This window comes from Chelonia mydas, chromosome 4 (genome assembly GCF_015237465.2).
Source record: "Chelonia mydas isolate rCheMyd1 chromosome 4, rCheMyd1.pri.v2, whole genome shotgun sequence".
NCBI lineage: Eukaryota > Metazoa > Chordata > Testudines > Cheloniidae > Chelonia > Chelonia mydas.
Window position 1 is genome coordinate 21,269,834 of NC_057852.1, and position 18,106 is coordinate 21,287,939.

The 18,106-nt window shown below is 47.6% G+C and overlaps 1 long non-coding RNA gene across 2 annotated transcripts in view; it reads left to right on the top strand.

The window, feature by feature from the left end:
* LOC119566076 overlaps positions 1-18,106 on the top strand; it is a 48,385-nt gene that overhangs the window by 19,671 nt on the left and 10,608 nt on the right. The window lies entirely within an intron of this gene.

The following is an 18,106-nucleotide window of genomic DNA, read 5'->3' on the forward strand; positions in this document are numbered from 1 at the left end:
GGGGGGGAGCCAGAGAGCTCAGTTAGAACATTCTGTGGCACCTGGAGTGGAGAGGCAATGAAGGATTAGACCCAGCTGGGGAGAGCCAGGCCAGGCTTCCTATAAGGGAAGGATTGCAGGGTAATAGGGGGAAGGAGATGTAAAAGAAGAAGAAAGGTTGGGGTGGGTTTAGATTTACCTGCTGGGAAAGGAACTGTGATGAGGCCTGTAGGAAAGAGTTTGTAGTGTGGGACTGTTCCTGAAGCATCCGGATAGCTGGTGCAAAAAAGAGACTCCTAAAGCAGGTAGGGAAGAAAGAAGCCCTGTTAGTCAGCAGCTCAGGCAAAGCTAGGCGTTCAAGGAGACAGCTGCAGGGCTCAGTAAGATAGGGAGACAGAACTCTGCAGAGCCTGAGAGTAGGGTAAAAATGAGTCTGCAGGGAACTAAGCCTAGGCAGGGTGGAAGAGTTGTTGTTCCTCTGTCTTTGGACATTGTCTACCTGGGAGGGGTAGGTATGTCAACACTACAGGCAGGGGTGTGATTTGCAGTTCATGTAGATAAACCTGTGTTAACTTGCTAAAATAGCACTGAGGAGGATAGGCCTATCAAAGCTCATAAAACTAATGCTCCTTTAGCTGCACCTATGCCATTATCAACAGCTATTTCTGTTGCTCCACCTACATGCGTGACAAATTAAAGATAGCAGTGTTGCTGCCCTGAGGTGATTACAATATAATGTTGAGATGCTTGGAGGAAGAGGACAAACACCATCTGGGGAAAAGGGGGCTGGGAAGATGGAGGCTAGAGGCATGAAACAATGTAGTTGCTGATGCATCTTGAGGGTTAACCTGTTTATTTTCTCTCTATTCTCCTTCCACACTCATGCAAATACAGTACAGCACTATGTTAAATGTAAACTACTAAAAAAATAAAGGGAAAGCAGTATTTTTTCTTCTGCATAGTAAAGTTTCAAGGCTGTATTAAGTCAATGTTTCGTTGTAGACTTTTGAAAGAACAACCAGAATGTTTTGTTCAGAGGTCTGAACGTTTCAGAGTTACAGACAACCGCCATTCCCAAGGTGTTTGTAACTCCGAGGTTCTACTGTATGTTTACTGTAGTAGATATCTTGCACAAGGGATGGTACCTCCTCTGTAGATTAACCTCTTTGAAGCCAAGGCATGACCACACATAAGTTAATTATTTACATTACGATACTGAGGGTAAATATTTCAAAAGCATCTAAGTGACTTAGAAGCCCAAACCTCATTGCATTCCTGGAAACTAAGCCACATTCTTCATTCCAACTTGTGTGAAATGCTGCTGGTGGAATTAGAACTGGAAGCCACAAACTCTCCATGGTGCTGTTGTCAGGAGGGAGTAATTATTTATTAACTTTTATAGCCACATGCATTTCTAGGACAGGTTTTCAGTGAAATACTTCATTGATTTTTTTTTTAAATGTATACAGTAAAACTGCTTTGACGACTTGTGGGAGGTACACACAAGGACTTTGGTGAATTCATCTGAGTCATTATCAAGGAAACATTTAGTTGTTGCTTGAGATCATCCAATATCCGTTTACTGGATGTTTCAAAAATTAGGATAAACACCTTAAAAATCATATTCCTTTGCTTTTTGGGCTTTTGAATCTGGAAATCTTTGCCCACCAGATTTATTGATTCTGAGTTAATAGTCTTAAATGTAACATAAACTGGATAAAAAGATACAGTTCCATGTAAATCTCATGCTCCTGAGCCCTTCTTGCACTTTGTATTTTGTGTATTGATTTTAAAGCACCTTGAGATGCACTGGGCTCATGAAAGTGCTAGTTCAATTAACTTTGGATTGGAATTTAATGATAAATCCCAGTCTCTCCACTCTGGACACAAATTTAGGGGAGATGTAGGAGGACTGACTGGACCAGGTGGGTGTGGCTGGCGGATGGAGTCTCTTGTTCATTGCTGTGAATCCAACCTGTGAACTTAAAACAATGTTTAGGTTCGAAGACATCGGTGCTGATGCCTCCAGAGGTTGCACTTGCAGAGTAGGGAAAGACATTGGCTGTGTATGACAAAAGCTAGAAACATTTCTACACTGAATTCATCTTAAATTAAAAAAAAACAAAACAGTGGCTTAAGAGTTAAGGCATGGGACGGGGGAAAACACAAACAGGAAAAAATAAAGTACAGTCAAATAAAGCCAGAGAATTTGGAGGGCTTAAAAATCTTAATCTAAGACCCAGTCTCACATGAAAAAGAAGCAGCAGTGCCCTCTTATGTCAATACAAACTTAAATATGTCTCATCTCATCTGCTCTTATTACCTGAGGAGTTTTAGATGAGCTTGGTTGGTCAATAGATATAAAGAAGGTGGCTTAGAACTCCAGGAGATGCATGTTTTCTGCTTTGTGAGGGTGCAGCTGCTCCTTCTTGCTCTTTTCAAATAGCTTAGAACGGGGTGGCCAACCTGTGGCTCCAGAGACATATGCGGCTCTTCAGACGTTAATATGTAGCTCCTTACCTAGGCACTGATTCTGGGGCTGGAGCTACAGATGCTAACTTTCCAATGTGCTGGGGGGTGCTCACTGCTCAACCCCCTGCTGTGCCCCAAGCCCTGCCCCCACTCCACCCCTTCTCCCAAGCCCCTTCCCCCAAACCCTTTCCTCTGAGCCTGCCAGGGCCTCGCTCCTCCCCCCCATAGCCTCCTGCACACATGAAACAGCTGATTGCAGGGTGAGGGGGGAATAGGCACTGATTGGTGGGGGCTGGGGAGCGGATGGGGGGCTGCTGACGTATTACTGTGGCTCTTTGGCAATGTATGTTGGTAAATTCTGGCTCCTTCTCAGGCTCAGGTTGGCCACCCCTGGCTTAGAACCTAATTTTTCCACTACTCTGCAACTAGTACGGTCATCTACCCTGGTGCTAGGTGGGTACAGAATGCAAACAGGTCAGAATGTGGAGAACTGGCCCCAAGCATTCACGTAAGGAAGCCTCTTAGGGCCAGATCCAGAGGGACTTAGGCACCTACACCCTGGCTTTAGGTACATCAGTCCTGGTTTTAGGCAGCACTGCAACCCACAAAACCCCTGCTCTTTCCCTTTCCACAATGTCCAGGTCCCTGGGCAGCATGGTAGAGAGAAGATTTGCTCTGTAGTAAAGGGAATTGAAAGTCCCAAATGTCCTCATCTCAATTCAGTCACATTTCCTCACCTATTACAGTAAACTGGTATAGGTGAATGACTAGGGTCAAAGAAAAAAGCTGCTGGACTCTACTTTGGCTGGAGGAGACTGGAGTTGGCCTAAACATCTCAAAGCACTGTATTTACGAGTCAGTTACATTTGTGGTGTATTCAAACAATCATCTTACAAATTCACAGGCCAGCTCTGTGATCAGGAGTCTATTTCGTCTGTGAAGGCAGCAAAAATAGTTTCCAAGGGCCATCCGAAAGGCTGGCTCTGATGCCCTGCCACCACTTCTGGTGTGAGAATAATGGGATCTCGTGTTAGGTTGGTCCTGCCCTATTATATAATGAAATGCCTTCATCGGAGGCTTCTGCTGTATCCCCATTTTACAGATGGTGGAGTCTGAGACACAAAGAGGTTAACCCGTGACTTCCTGAAAGTCACTGGTGAAGTCAGGAGTTCCTGTCTTCTAGTCTGCTGCCTACCTTGTTTAATGTTACATACTTTGTCTCATCAATTTAGATTGTTATGGGATAGGGTTGTCCTACTCTATGTAGAAAGCCTAGTGCAATAGGACCGCAGTTTGTGTTGTGGTCTCTATGCATTACTTTAATACAACTGATTAATAATACTCTGTGAAGTTTTGACAGACTCCAATTTTAAAACTTGGATGTACTTGAAATAGTTATAAACATACTCAGCATTTTACAATACTCGCAGGGAGGGATAGCTCAGTGGTTTGAACCCAGGGTTGTGAGTTCAATCCTTGAGGGGGTCATTTAGGCATCTGGGGCAAAAATTGGGGATTGGTCTTGCTTTGAGCAGTGGGTTGGATGAGATGATCTCCTGAGGTCCCTTCCAATCCTGATATTCTATGATTCTATGAAGATTTACAATGACACCTGGTAGTCAGGCAGAGTGCCCTCCCACCGGACTGGAGAGCAAGAGAGCTCTACATGCCCCCTGGTGGGCAGAGCCAAACCTGCTCCACCCCCCTTGCCATAAGTACCAGGATGGGGCAGGAAGGGAGGGTTCTGCAGTTAGCAACCCAAGCCCGAGGACTACCACCCAGTATAATGAGGCAGATATCATGGATAAGGGGACGAGCCAACGACAGCGTTAGACGGACCCCCTTCACCCTTCTCCAGTTTAGGAAGGATGGAGGTCAAGAAATTGATTAAATGGCTCGCTGAGAGCCAACAGCAGCAGCAACTGCTGAAACAGCTCAGGAACCAGCAACAGTAACTGATTTGAGAACTGGGGGCCCAAAACCGTGAGCAGCAACAACAGTGCTTGCAGCAGCTTGTGGCACTTCTGTTGACCCCAAGGGGCTCCAACCCCAGGGGTGCAGCGGCCCTGGCTGACCCCATGGTGCCAGTATGCTTGGGAAAAATGGGCCCCAAGGATGATCCCAAAGCCTTCCTTATCACATTTGAGAGGGTCGCCTCCGCTGCTAAGTGGTCCCTGGAGCAATGGGCCACCCTATTGGCTCTGTACTTGATGGGGGGGCTCCCAGTAAGGGAAGCCTAGGACTATGGGCAGTTGAAGGCCACAATCCTCAATGCACTTGAGATCACACCAGAGACATTCGGGCAGTGACTCCAGGAGAAGAGCTACCCTCCCGGGGCTCAACTGAGGGCGGTAGCTGTAGCCAGACAGCCAGCCCCCCCCCCAGACCAGCATTGCTGGAAACACACGGGAGCCAAAACAACAGGGCACTCAACATAAATTCCAGCACAGCCTTTGAAGCTGTGAGAAGCACAGGTGTGCTGTGACAATGTGCCTCTGGGAACATATACAACGATTAGGCTCACAGCAGGCAGAGGCCCTGTGACAGACATGGCTCTTAGCCCTTACTAAAACAGCATGATGCACACACACCAACATCCTAGGTGGGAAAATATTTACCCTGATAAAAGAAATGTCCAGTAGTCGAAACTTATTGTTTCTCCCTTGCAAGTGTGAACTACTCTTGCGAGAGCTGGCGTCACCCCGACAGACCAGCCCCAATTTAGCATAGAAAGGAGAAAGAGAATAAAGGAGTACAGAGGTATAAGTAGGGGACCTACAGCACCATGATTTTTGAGTGCTTTTCACTATCTATCTGCTGGTCAGATAAGTGACAGCCTCCCAAGGCTTCTGCAGCTAAGAGGGTCCCTAAGCCTTGTCCCTTATTCGTCTTTCCGCGGAATTGAGTGACCGATCCTGGCTTGGCACCGCTGGAATCGAGAGATGCAAGGAGGGTAAGAAGCACCCACACCTGATCTCCTATCTTTAGTGTACACATATTTTGAAATAGAGCTCTATACTTTGTTTTCTTTCTTTGGGATTGTGGCTTCAGTTTTGTAACTTGTTTGTGTGTGTAACATCTCTACATTTAAATAAGTAGGCACTAGCAATTTTGTAACCACATGATTAGAATCTAGTTTAATAAATTTTGGTGACCATTGTGCATAAGCCTGACTTGTTTCTCTGGTTTACTGTAAAGCAGCCAACACAATTAAAGAACCTCAGCCGTTTTGGCTATAAAGCCTGGCCATTAGGTGAGAGTACTAAGAGCCTAGCGTTGAGTTGTGCCGCCTCCACGGGGCAAACTCTTGGGGCACCTGTCAGTCAATCCTGGCTGCCCGCTGCGAAGGAGCTCTGAGCTCTAGCAGTTAAAGTCACGGGTGTGGAGAGGCTCTTAGTGCTGCCATTGGGGCACCTGTCAGTCAGTGTTGACTGCCCGCTGCGAAGGAGCTCTGAGCTCTAGCAGTTAAAGTCACGGGTGGTTAGGACCTTGGGGCATCCGTCAGCCTAGCCCGGGCTGCCCGCCGCGAAGGGACAGTGCGTCCTAGCGGTTAAAGTCACGGATGGTATAAACGGGCATAGCTGGCACCTCACCAAACATCCCTGGCCATCGGCTAACAGTAGCCCAGCAGCTGAAGGATGCATGCTGGCACTGGTTACAGCTCAAATGGCGTATGGGGGCCGAAGTTGCCAAACAAGTTGTGTTTGAGCAGTTCATACATATCCTTCCAGCGTGAGGAAGAACTTGGTTCTTTCACAACCGGCCAGCGATCCTGAGCACAGCTGTGGCCCTTTGGAGGACTTTTTGGGGGCAGAGGCTATCGTAGGGCCTGGGGCTCAGCCCGTGACCCCGATAATGGTCCAACCCCAGGAAGAGAAGACCCAGAGCCAAAGGAAAGAACCCCGACTCGGCCCAAAACACCCTGGTGGATGGGAGGTCGGTAGCGCCGATGACCGCCCCCTAGAGCATGGGGACTACCTGGGGATGTAGGAGTCGTGGGGAAGCCCCAGGTTACAGGTGTGCCAGTACCTGTACCCAGCTCTACAGACCCTCCCCGACGCATCGAAATTGGCCCTTGTTTCACCTGCGGCCGATTTGGGCACCTTGTTAAAGGCATGGCGGGAGCGTGAGGGGCTGTTCATTGCCTCATACACCCTGGAGCCAAAGGGCAAGAGCTATTGACTGTGCATGTTTGCTTAGCCTGTTCCCTGCTCTGCCCCACCCCCAGGGCTAGAGCTACTGACTGTGCATGTTTGCTGGCTGCCTTAGTCTGCAAGCCAAGACTAAAGCCTGATCCCTGCTCTGCCCCACCCAAAGGGCTAGAGCTATAGACTCTGTGTGTTTACTGGTTGCTTTGGCTAGGGCCCCAGACTGTTAATAGCTGTCAGCCCCAGCCGAGGGGCTGGGAGTAAAAGACTATGCAGGGTGTGGCCCCACCCTCATTTTTGGTGGCAGAGGCAGGGGCTCCAACCCCAGGAAGAGAAGTCCTGGAGCCAAGGGAGCAAACCCCGAACCGGCCCAAAACACCCTGATGGACGGGAGGTCGGCAGGCCCCAATGGCCACCCTCTACAGTGCAGGGACTACCAAAGGATGTAGCCAGCATGGGGAAGCCCTGGGTGGCAGGTGTGCCAGTACCCCTGCCCAACTCTACAGACCATCCCCGACATCCCGAAATCAGCCCTTGTTACACCTTGTGGCCAATTCGGGCACCTTTGAGTGTCCCTTGACGGACTGCAGTTTTGGCCAGGTCTGTTCCTGGGAGGCTCGGGCCTGTAATCGGCCCTCGGGTAAACTGACAATCCCCCTTGATGTGAACAGAGTCCAACTCTCCGGTCTCATTGATTCGGAGTGCGGGGAGACTCTCGTCCACCAGAATCTTACCCCGTCTCCCGACCTGCTGCTGGGTGTCTTTCCACTACAGTGCATCCACGGGGATGTGAAGCCCTACCCCAAGGCCCAGGTTGCCTTGACTGTGAGAGGGGAGATGTGGACTATGATGATTGGCATGGCACTAAGGCTGGCATACCCCATCATCGTGGGCTGTGATTGGAAGGGGTTCGTGGAGGTCCTGTGCGTGACAACTGCAGGGGCCCCACCACCTGAAGTAGTCCTCAAGGGGGAACCTGTCGAGGAAGCCGATGGAATCTCTGAGGGCCGAAGGGCTAGCGACCCTGACCCCACAGCGGAAGAGATTGACCGCCGGTAACCCACTCAGGAAGAAATCCCAAATTTGGGGGCTGACTTCAGCCGGGACCAATGGAAGAGTCCCTCATGTAGTCGGGCCTACGAACAGCTGACTTGCATTAATGGGACCATCATGGAACCCACCGGGCAATAGTGAACCCGCATTTAGAATTCAAATGTGTGATCCAAGAAGTCCCTAATGGCAGAGCAGACAGAGGATAACTGCACAATGGAGGTGAAACTGTTGTGTAATGTTACAACAGCTGTGAAGGTGGATGAAGGCTGCAGCAGATAGAGGATCTCCAATCGTCATGGTGTCCGTACCATTGGTCCTCTATCTGTCAAGGATAGTGTGGTGACTGTTGTGCACCAGTCTCCCCACTTTAAAAGAAGTCTCATACAGGCATCTTCCAGTTTTTGGGAAAATAACATCTGCACAAGTCAAAAGTCCGGTGGCGAGTGGCGACAGGAACAGGACAGTGAAATCCGTAAGTTCCTAGTCACAGACCGACACGCAGGCAGCGAGTGTGTGATACAGTCATCTTGCTCGAGGATTGAGGCGGGTCGGGCATCTCGGCAGCTGCACCCACGACTGAGCGGTCCTTTTTAGGATTTACTCTGCTCACCCCACATGGGGAGGGGGTTAGAAAAGGTACCCTAAAAATAGTCTTGCCTCTGTTCTTCCTGGCTGAATAGCTGCGTCCAGCAAGATCACCACCACAGCGGTCAAAAAGGTAAGAAACTTTTCAGCTTTGGAACTTGGAACATACGTACCCTGATGGACAACTCAAACAGCGACCGACCAGAGTGACGTACAGCCATTATTGCTCATGAACTGAGTCGGTTTAATATCGATATTGCTGCTTTGTCCAAAACTAGAAGAGCTGATGAAGGACAGGTGAGGGAGGAGAAAGGAGGATACACCTATTTCTGGAAGGGAAAATCTATAGATGAACCCCGATTGCATGGAGTGGGCTTTGCTCTAAAGAACAAGCTCATAAGGTGCCTCTCTGAGGTACTGTTTGGCATTAATGAGCGGTTTATGACAGTCTGATTGAGGCTCACCAGAAATCAACAGGCAACTATTGTGAGCGCCTATGCACGAACACTGAATGCCGATGAGAAAGTAAAGGAAGATTTTTATTCTCAGTTGGAAACCATTTTATCGGAGACCCCTACAGAAGACAAGATCATCCTTCTGGGGGATTTCAATGCATGTGTTTGACGAGACTTGGACCTGTGGAAAGGAACAATCGGGAAAGAAGGAGTTGGCAAAAGCAATTCAAATGGAATTCTGCTCCTGACCAAGTGTGCTGAACATGAACTTATTATTACGAACACTCTTTTCCGACAAAAAGAAAAGTTCAAAACATCTTGGAAACGCCCACAGTCAAAGCACTGGCATCTCCTCGACTACGTCATAGTTCGTGCCTGAGATCATAGTGACAGACTTCTCACAAGAGCAATGACAAGTGCTGATGACAGTTGGACTGATCATCGCCTTATTCAATCCAAGATGAAAATTAAGATCGCTCCCAAATGGAGGCTGCAAAAGAAGCAGGTCAGGCACAAGTTGAAAGTTCAAGTTTTGAAGGACCCAATTAAGCATGACCAGTTCCAAGGAGTTTTAGAAGAAAAGCTCCCATCAGAGTTTCCAGAAGAAATTGAGGAACATTGGAGCCAGTTGAAAGCAGTAATCATCAATGCCTGTGAGGAAACCATAGGCTACCAAAACATAAAACATCAGAACTGGTTTGATGAGAATGATGCTGAAATTGAGCAACTCATCCATGACAAGAGGATGGCATTTTGTGCTTGGTTGAATGACATAAATTATAATAAGAAAAGGAGTACTTGTGGCACCTTAGAGACTAACCAATTTATTTGAGCATGAGCTTTCGTGAGCTACAGTGAGCTGTAGCTCACGAAAGCTCATGCTCAAATAAATTGGTTAGTCTCTAAGGTGCCACAAGTACTCCTTTTCTTTTTGCGAATACAGACTAACACGGCTGTTATTCTGAAACCTGTCATAAATTATAATATAAAGAGAGAAGCTCATGCCAAGGCGAGGGCGGAAGGCCAACATAAAACCAGAGAACTGGAGAACAAATGGTGGACTGAGAAAGCACAAGAACTCCAGCATCTCGTGGAGATCCACAGTACATGTAGTTTCTTTAGTGCCACCAAGGCTGTTTATCAGCCAATTTGCCATGGTATGAATCCTCTTCACTCTAAGGACAGAACCACACTTCTGAAGGACAACAAAGCCATCAATTCTCTTTCTGATATGGAAAGAACATTTTGAAGATCTCCTTAACTGTAATTCTATGGTGCAGATGAAGTCTTTGAGCAAATCCCTCAATGACCATTTAGGGATGAGCTCGGAGACCGTCCCGATTTGTATGAGGTACGCTGCCACCAAGCAGATGGAGAACAACAAGGCAGCAGGTCTAGATGGGATCCCTGCTGAAACCTTTAAAGACGGTGGACCAGAGCTAATTTGGCAGCTTAGCATTACATTCTGGATAAAGGAGGAGATACCCAGTGAAATGAGGGATGCCCTGATTGTCACCCTCTTCAAGAAAGGGAATAAAATGGATTGTGGACATTATCATGGTATCTCCCTCCTAGCCATTGCGGGCAAAGTTCTGGCGCGGATCCTTGCAACCTGCCTTTTGCCCCGTCAGAAGAAATTTTACTGGCGTCACAGATTGATTTCTGAGCCTGTTGTGGAACTGTGGATATGAACTTTACTGCATGGCAGCTGTAACAAAAGTTTCGGGAGCAACAACCGACCACTATACAAGGCTTTTATTGTACTAATTAAAGCCTTTGATTCAGTGAATTGCTGTGCCCTCTGGACTGTACTTTCTAAGATTGGATATCCTGATAAATACATCAATGTCCTAAAATTGCTTCATGATAACATGAAAGCGACTGTTCTGAGCAGCACTGGCTCCCAGAGTGAACCTTTCAAAGTACAAACAGGAGTCAAACAGGGCTGTATCATCGCTTCAACCATGTTTGCGGTTTGTATTGCCGTCATTCTTTACCTAATTGCTGGGAAGTTTACAGTTGTCCTTGAAATCATTTACAGAATAAATGGAAAGCTGTTCAGACTTAGCAGACTTAAAGCCAAGAGTAAGATCTCCACAACATTTATTGTGGAATTTCAGTATGCTGATGACAACTCAATCTTTTTCCACTCTGAGAAAGATCTTCAAACTATCTTGAATGTGTTTGCCAATGCTTACACATGTCTTGGTTTCACTCTTACTATCAAAAAGACTAAAGTGCTCTATCAGCCCTCTCCAAATGAGGTATTACATGCCCATCTATCAAAATCAATGGAGTGGCACTGGAGAATGTTGATCATTTCCTCTACCTTGGAAGTCATCTTCCATCCAAGGCAGATATTGATGCAGAAATTCAACATCGCCTGAGCTGTGCCAGTGTAGCTTTTGCTTGTTTGCAGCACAGGGTTTTTGAAGATCATGACATTCAAACAGACACCAAGCTTCTTGTTTATCAAGCTGTTATTCTCCCAACACTGTTGTGTGGGTCCAAAACTTGGACAACCTATAGACACCACTTGAAAGTCCTTGAGAGGCACCATCAATGCTGCCTTCGTAAGATTCTGAAGATCAAATGGGAAGACAGGTGTACCAATATTAGTGTTCTGGAAGAGGCAAAGACCACCAGTATCGAGACAATGATCATCCATCAGCAATTCCGCTGGACTGGTCACATTGTCCGGATGCCAGACCATCGCCTCCCAAAACAGGTCCTGTTCTCTCAGCTGAAAGAAGGGCACCATAACATGGGTGGACAATGGAAGGGTTAAAGGGACTTGCTGAAAGACAACCTAAAAAAGTGTAATATTGACCATAACACTTGGGAGACACTTGCCCAGGATCGCTTAAAATGGAGTGAAGTCCTATGTGATGGTCCCCTGCATTTTGAACTTGCTCTCGACAAGCCAAAGAGCTCAAGAGGTGCAGGAGGAAGGAAAGACTGGCTTCCAGTCATGGTCAACAGCCTCCTGCTGAGCCTAAAAACATCTGCCCTCATTGTAATAGAACGTGTGGTTCAAGGATTGGCCTTATTAGCCACCTGAGGATCCATAACTCTCATGGAAGATGATCATACTTGATAACGAGTGATGGCCCATCATCATCATCAGAATTCACCGGTGACCGCCTCTACTGTATCATCTGTGAGCCTCGGACACACGAAGCCCGAGCCCAGCTTGTGGTACCCCGGTGCCTCTGATGTGCAGTATTGTGGCTTGCCCCAACAACCCAGCAGCTGGACACCTAGGCCATGAGAAAACCCTAGCACAAGTTCTGGCCCAATTCTTCTGGCCCGGAGTGCACAGGGAGGTGAAAGACTTTTATGACTGCTGTCCTTAGTGCCAATGAGCAGCCCCGAGGGGAGTACCAAGGGTGCCCCTCATTCCGTTGCCAGCGGTTGGCACTCCATTTGAGAGGATCGCTGTGGACTCGTGGGGCCCCTCCCAAAGAGTGTCACGGGATTTCAGTACATCCTGGTGATCCTAGATTATGCCACATGATTTCCAGAAGCGTTCCCCCCTCCGAAACATCACAGCCTGAACAATCGCTACGGAACTCTTGAAAATCTTTGCCCAGGTGGGCCTTCCCTGGGAGGTTCTGACAGATCAAGGGACTAACTTTACAGCGAAGCTCCTTTGCCAAATCTGTAGCCTCCTGGGAATAAAAAAACTGAAGACCTCTGTGTATCACCCTCCTGGCGGACGAGCTTGTGGAGCATTTTAACTGGACACTGAAGGAAATGTTGCAAAAGTTCCCTCCAAAAAATCTTCACCAGTAGGACCAACCTATCCCACCCATGTTACTGGCCATCCAGGAAGGTCCCTCTGTCATCAACCAGATTCTACCCCTTTGAGTTGTTACATGGTCAGTAGCCGAGGGGGCTGCTAGACCTTATGCGGGAAAATTGGGAATGGGCACCATCGCCATCACAGTGCCTCCTCCAGTATGTCCTGCAGCTTCAAGAGTGGTTAACCATGGTGGGAAACCTGGAGAGAGTGAACCTGCAGAGTACTCAGAAAGCCCAAGAGTGAACATATAACAAGGGTATCCGCGGAAGGACCTTTGATCCCAGCAAAAGGGTGTTGCTCCTACTACCCTCCGAGGAGTTGTAGCTCCTAGCACGCTGGCAGAGGCCTTATGAAATTATTCGCCAGGTCAGGCCTGTCACCTATGAAGTGTCCCAACCCAACCAGAAGAAAAAACGACCGGTCTAGCTTGTCAACTTGTTAAAGGCATGGTGGGAGCGTGAGGGGCTGTTAATTGCCTCGTACCCCCCGGAGCCAAAGGGCTAGAGCTATTGACTGTGCATGTTTGCTGGCCACCTTAGCCTGCAAGCCAAGACTAGAGCCTGTTCCGTGCTCTGCCCCACCCCAACGGCTAGAGCTATAGACTGTGCATGTTTGCTGGCTGCCTTAGCCTACAAGCTGAGGCTAAAGCCTGCTCCCTCCTCTGCCCCGCTGTGGTGCTCTGTACCTCAGGGGAACACCCTACACCTCCATGGTCATCTTTATAAAATGATCGTGTGATATCCAATGCAAAGTTTGTCATGTTGGGTGTCTTCGGAAGGCTCATAATGCACTGGGCATGGTTGTTATAGTTATTGTTACAGTAATGTTATAGTAAGGTTAAAGGTTATAATTTCATGTGTACAGTTATGAGGCTGCAAATGTATCCTCATGGCTTAAAGCAAGCCCATGCAAGAACTCTCCAAGAGCAGAGAGGCAGTTCACACCTCATCAGGGCATGGATGGGACAAACGCAGCCCAGCCTCACAGGAACAATGGACACTGGCTCAGGCAGCAACAAAAGAATCCGTTAGACCCTTGTGGGAGTCACCACCCTTCCTTTGGGCAGTTTGGGACTGCGATGAGGTAATGCTCACCTGACTATACAGGAGGGCGGAGGGTTGGGGCAAAGGCAAGAGGAAAGAAAGGACATGATAAAAGGGAGAGACATTTTGCCATGCTCTCTCTATTCCACCTACATCTACAGACACCACCACCACCAAGCAACTGAAACTCTGATCAAAGGGGAGAGCCTGACTGAAAAGTAACCAGCCAGCCTCTGGTGAGAAGCATCTAAGTTTTTAAGGACGCTGAAAGTGTTAAGATCAGCTTACAATGCGTTTTGCTTTTATTTCATTTGACCAAATCTGACTTGTTATGATTTGACTTATAATCACTTAAAATCTGTCTTTAAAGCTAATAAATCTGTTCTGTCAATAAAACTGAAGCAGTGCATTTGGTTTGCAGTGTGTGAGAGGCTCCCCTTGGGATATCAAGCCTGATACATATCAATTTCTTTGTTAAATTGACGAACTTATATAAGCTTGCAGCGTCCAGTGGGCATAACTGGACACTGCAAGACAGAGGTTCTTAGGGCTGATTCTGGGACCGGAGATATTGGCTAGTGTCCTTCACTTGCAAGTAGCTGGGAGCAGCTTATATGCCAGAGGCTGTGCATAGGGTGACCAGACAGCAAATGTGAAAAATCAGGACAGGGCGTGGGGGGTAATAGGAGCCTATATAAGAAAAAGACCCCAAAATCGGGACGGTCCCTATAAAATCGCAACATCTAGTCACCCTAGCTGTGTGTGAACAGCCCAGGAGTGGGGGTTCTCACAGCAGTGCAGGGTAAGGCTGGCTCCCAGAGTCAAGGATTGGAGAGGCCGAGCAGATCACCGATCCAGGTAACACCAGAGGGGAATGTCACACCCGCCCCAAGGGCTAGAGCTAAAGACTCTGTGTGTTTGCTGGCTGCCTTGGCCCAGAGGCTTTGGCTACAGCCTGCTCTCAGCTTGGCTCTGCCCCGAGGGCTAAGGCCCCAACCTGACCAGAAGAAAAAACGACTGGTCTACCTTGTCAATTTGTTAAAGGCCTGGTGGGAGCGTGAGGGACTGTTAACTGCCCCATACTACCCGGAGCCAGACCTCGGACCCGAGCTCCCAGACCCAACCGACTCGGAAGGACCACAGCTGGGGGACCCCCAGAGTGAGGCACAACTGAGGCAAGCCTAGAGTCTGTTGAAGGCATTCCCTAAAATCTTCACGGCGCAGGTAGGCCAGACCGCACTTGTCCAGCATAGCATATTGACGAACCCAGGAGAAGTCGTGCAAGAGACCACAAGGCCATTGTTGAGCAGGAAGTCCAGACCACGCTGGAACTAGGCGTTCTAACCCTTGCTCAACCCTTCTCGAGCCCCTAGACTGTGTGGGGGCTCATCCGTATCTGACCCATGAGACTGCATGTTTGCTGGCTGCCTTGGCCTAGAGGCTAAGGCCATAGGCTGCTATCAGCTTGGCCTTGCCCCAAGGGCTAGGGCCCCTGACTATTAATTGCTGTCAGCCCCAGTTGAGGGGCTGTGAGCTAGAGACTACACAGGGTGCTGCCCTGCCCAAAGGTGGGGACAAGAGCCCAGACTATTGTTTGTTTGCCTCTGTTAGACAGGCCCAGAACCATAGACTGACTCCAGCTCATCCTGGCCAGTGCAACCCGAGCCCAAGGACGACCACCCAATACAATGAGGGAGAGTGGCCTACCTCCCCACTGGAGAGCAAGGGAGCATTACACACCTATTATGGAAATTGAAATCCTGCTTTCCTATTGGTCTCTTATAGGTTACAAAATTGCTTGTACTCTAAACAGAAAAGTATGTTGATGGCACCATATAGTTCAATATTTAGCTGTTCAATGTACGAAAAGGATGAGGGACATGATTCTCTTCTTGCTTACAGTAGTGTAAACTTAATTGAGCCAACCCTCGGATATGCTGGGACAATGCTTGGTACCCAGGAGAAAGGGGCACTGATGGTTTCTGTGGTTTTTTAATGCAAAATGATGCTAGTCCAGGCTCACTTGAACTATAAATTGTCCCTTAGCAAATCTTTAGGTGAACCCTATCTGAGGTTTCAACCTTGTAACAAAACCTTAAACTAATCAGACATCATCTGTTTCCTACAAAAAGTGTTCACAACAACGCAAGGAATGCTTTAGATGCAAACCTTTGAATTTCGAACCACTATGGAGCTTCTAGCCATGCAAGTGTCATGCATTGGGCATGACACTCATATCTGCAGCCTACCGCAACCCATATGCATTCCTGAGGCCTTGCCGGTGTCTCCAGCGTCCAGCAGTCATTGAGCAGGGTTTCCTCTGCAGAAAGTCCTCCCAACCATCAGCGCTGCTCTGGTGCCAAACTTGAAGGTAGCTGCTCTACCCTGCTCAGATTGCTCTCTGTTCCCCAAGCCAGTTTGCAGGCAGCTGGGAGAATGCAACAACGGAGCAGATGGCTGTGTTTTTCCTGTCCAGGCACTGAGTGCATGTCCTGAACAACTGCACTACTTTTAATTACGCATGGTATAATGCCGTAGCCAGAGCCCTGCTGTCCGCAGCATTCTGCCATTCCCTGATCTGTCTGCTGGCCTGAGCTCCCCAGCTTCTAGTGGGGGAATGACCTTTGATCTCTGTAACCACACCCTGGTTTTGTTCTACAAGGGTGGCTGGGGCAGTGAGGGCCCAATGTGGGGAATGGCATGAGAACAGAAACTAACAGAGGGGACAAGGGTTGTATGGTGGGACAGGACTGGGATGGAGTTGAATTGTGTGGGCACAAGCACATAAGTAGCTGAGCTGAAGGAGGCTAATGGGGAGCAGGGATGTGATAGCCCAGCAATCTTACCCAGTCTAAACAACTCTCCCTTGTTTCCTAACCCACCCTGAACAATCTCTTACCTCCAGGCAGTCAGTCTAACACCCAACAACCTCTCTGGTAACGCCCCAAATTCTCTCATATTCATCAGTTCCCTCCATGGTGATTCAGGTCACCCTGACTCCTGTCAAGCTTAGCTACTGCCCTTCTAAGTTTCCACCATTTATTGGTCTCTAGAAGCCTGGACAGAAAGCTCTGCTGTGCTGCTTATGCTGTTTTGTGTTTATAAATGGCCATGTTTAAGCCACCGGCAAGGAATGTAACTAGAAAGGTTTGTTTGTTTGTTTTGTGGGAAGGGTGTTGTGATTGCACAAAACCCTTTGAAAAATAAACCTGAAACCCCAAAGGTTTTTTTGCAATTGACATGGGCTTCCTATCAAAAATTTTCTCTCCAGCTGGTCCTGTCATGGACTCACATTCATTTCAATGTATGTTGTTCTAGCCACAAGCTAATGCAGGTTCCATTTTATGACTATGTAAATGCAACTTTTACTAGCTTTGATAATAAAAGAGAGGAGGAAAGAGAGGAAATAAGAGGATCAGACTTGGTTGGGGTTAGGTACATTAATGAAATATGCAGCATAAGAAGAAGGTGCATTTCTGCTTCCACACTTCATCCTGCAGAGAACTAGTTATTTACACCTTTTGGCCCTAGCCAGCTGAGAGAAGAGGAAGAGGTTGGTTATGACTCTCCAGTTTTTCATGCAGGCTGCATGAACTAAGCTAGGCAATATGGGAAGAGTCTGTTCCAAGTAGTGCTATTTGGCAACTTCACAAATCGTTTTGGGTCTATTGAGACTGCATTTTTTCTTCCATTTAAACTGTTCATCCTAAAAATATCATCCAGCTCTAATTCTGATTCCTTTAGAAGATTCCAGCCTGCGGGCAGAAGGGTAGTAAAGGTAGATATGCAGTTTGCCTTGTTGTTTCTGTGGGACATGAACACAATAATCTGCTTTGATGCTTGGTAAATACATAGGCTGAGTCTCCCGATTCCATGCACAGCTCCAGTAATCAGAACAATTTCTCTGCTGACAAATTTTCTTTTCACCGGAATAAAAAGCTTCACAGAAACCTCCATGAAGGAGTAGATTATGGTGACAAAAAGCAAGAGAATCTCAAGCAGGAGATTCATTGTTTCAGCTACAGACTCCTTGCAATATTGTCCTCCAATTGGCAGTCTAAAATACTGTGAGTGGCTTGCTTGAATAAGAGAGAGAATTGTTACCTAAAGCCAGTAATCACAAGGTCATTATGTGCACAAAACTCTGGTGCATCTTGAGGATTCCAAAATGAGCATACTGGAAAAACAAATCTTGGCCTCAGACCAGAGGGCGTTTACCGTGTGTCTTGCTTGGAACTGGCTCCTTTGAATGATCCTGGTTACTGTTTGTTTATTATTTGTGTTACCAGTGCACTAGCACTCCACTGTTCTAGGAGTTGTGTAAACACAGAACGAAAAGACAGTCCGTGCACCAAAAAGCTTACAATCTAAATATAAGACTACAGATTAAGACAGACAGACCAATGGGGGAGTACAGGGAAGCAATGAGACAATATTGGTCAGTTTGATTGATTGTGGTCTCAGTGTACCACCAGCCTAACCATTACGTTTTTTGTAGGTTAAACAACAGATGAGAGTTTTGCAGGAAGATAGTGAATTAGTTTTATGGATGTTTATGGGGAGCTT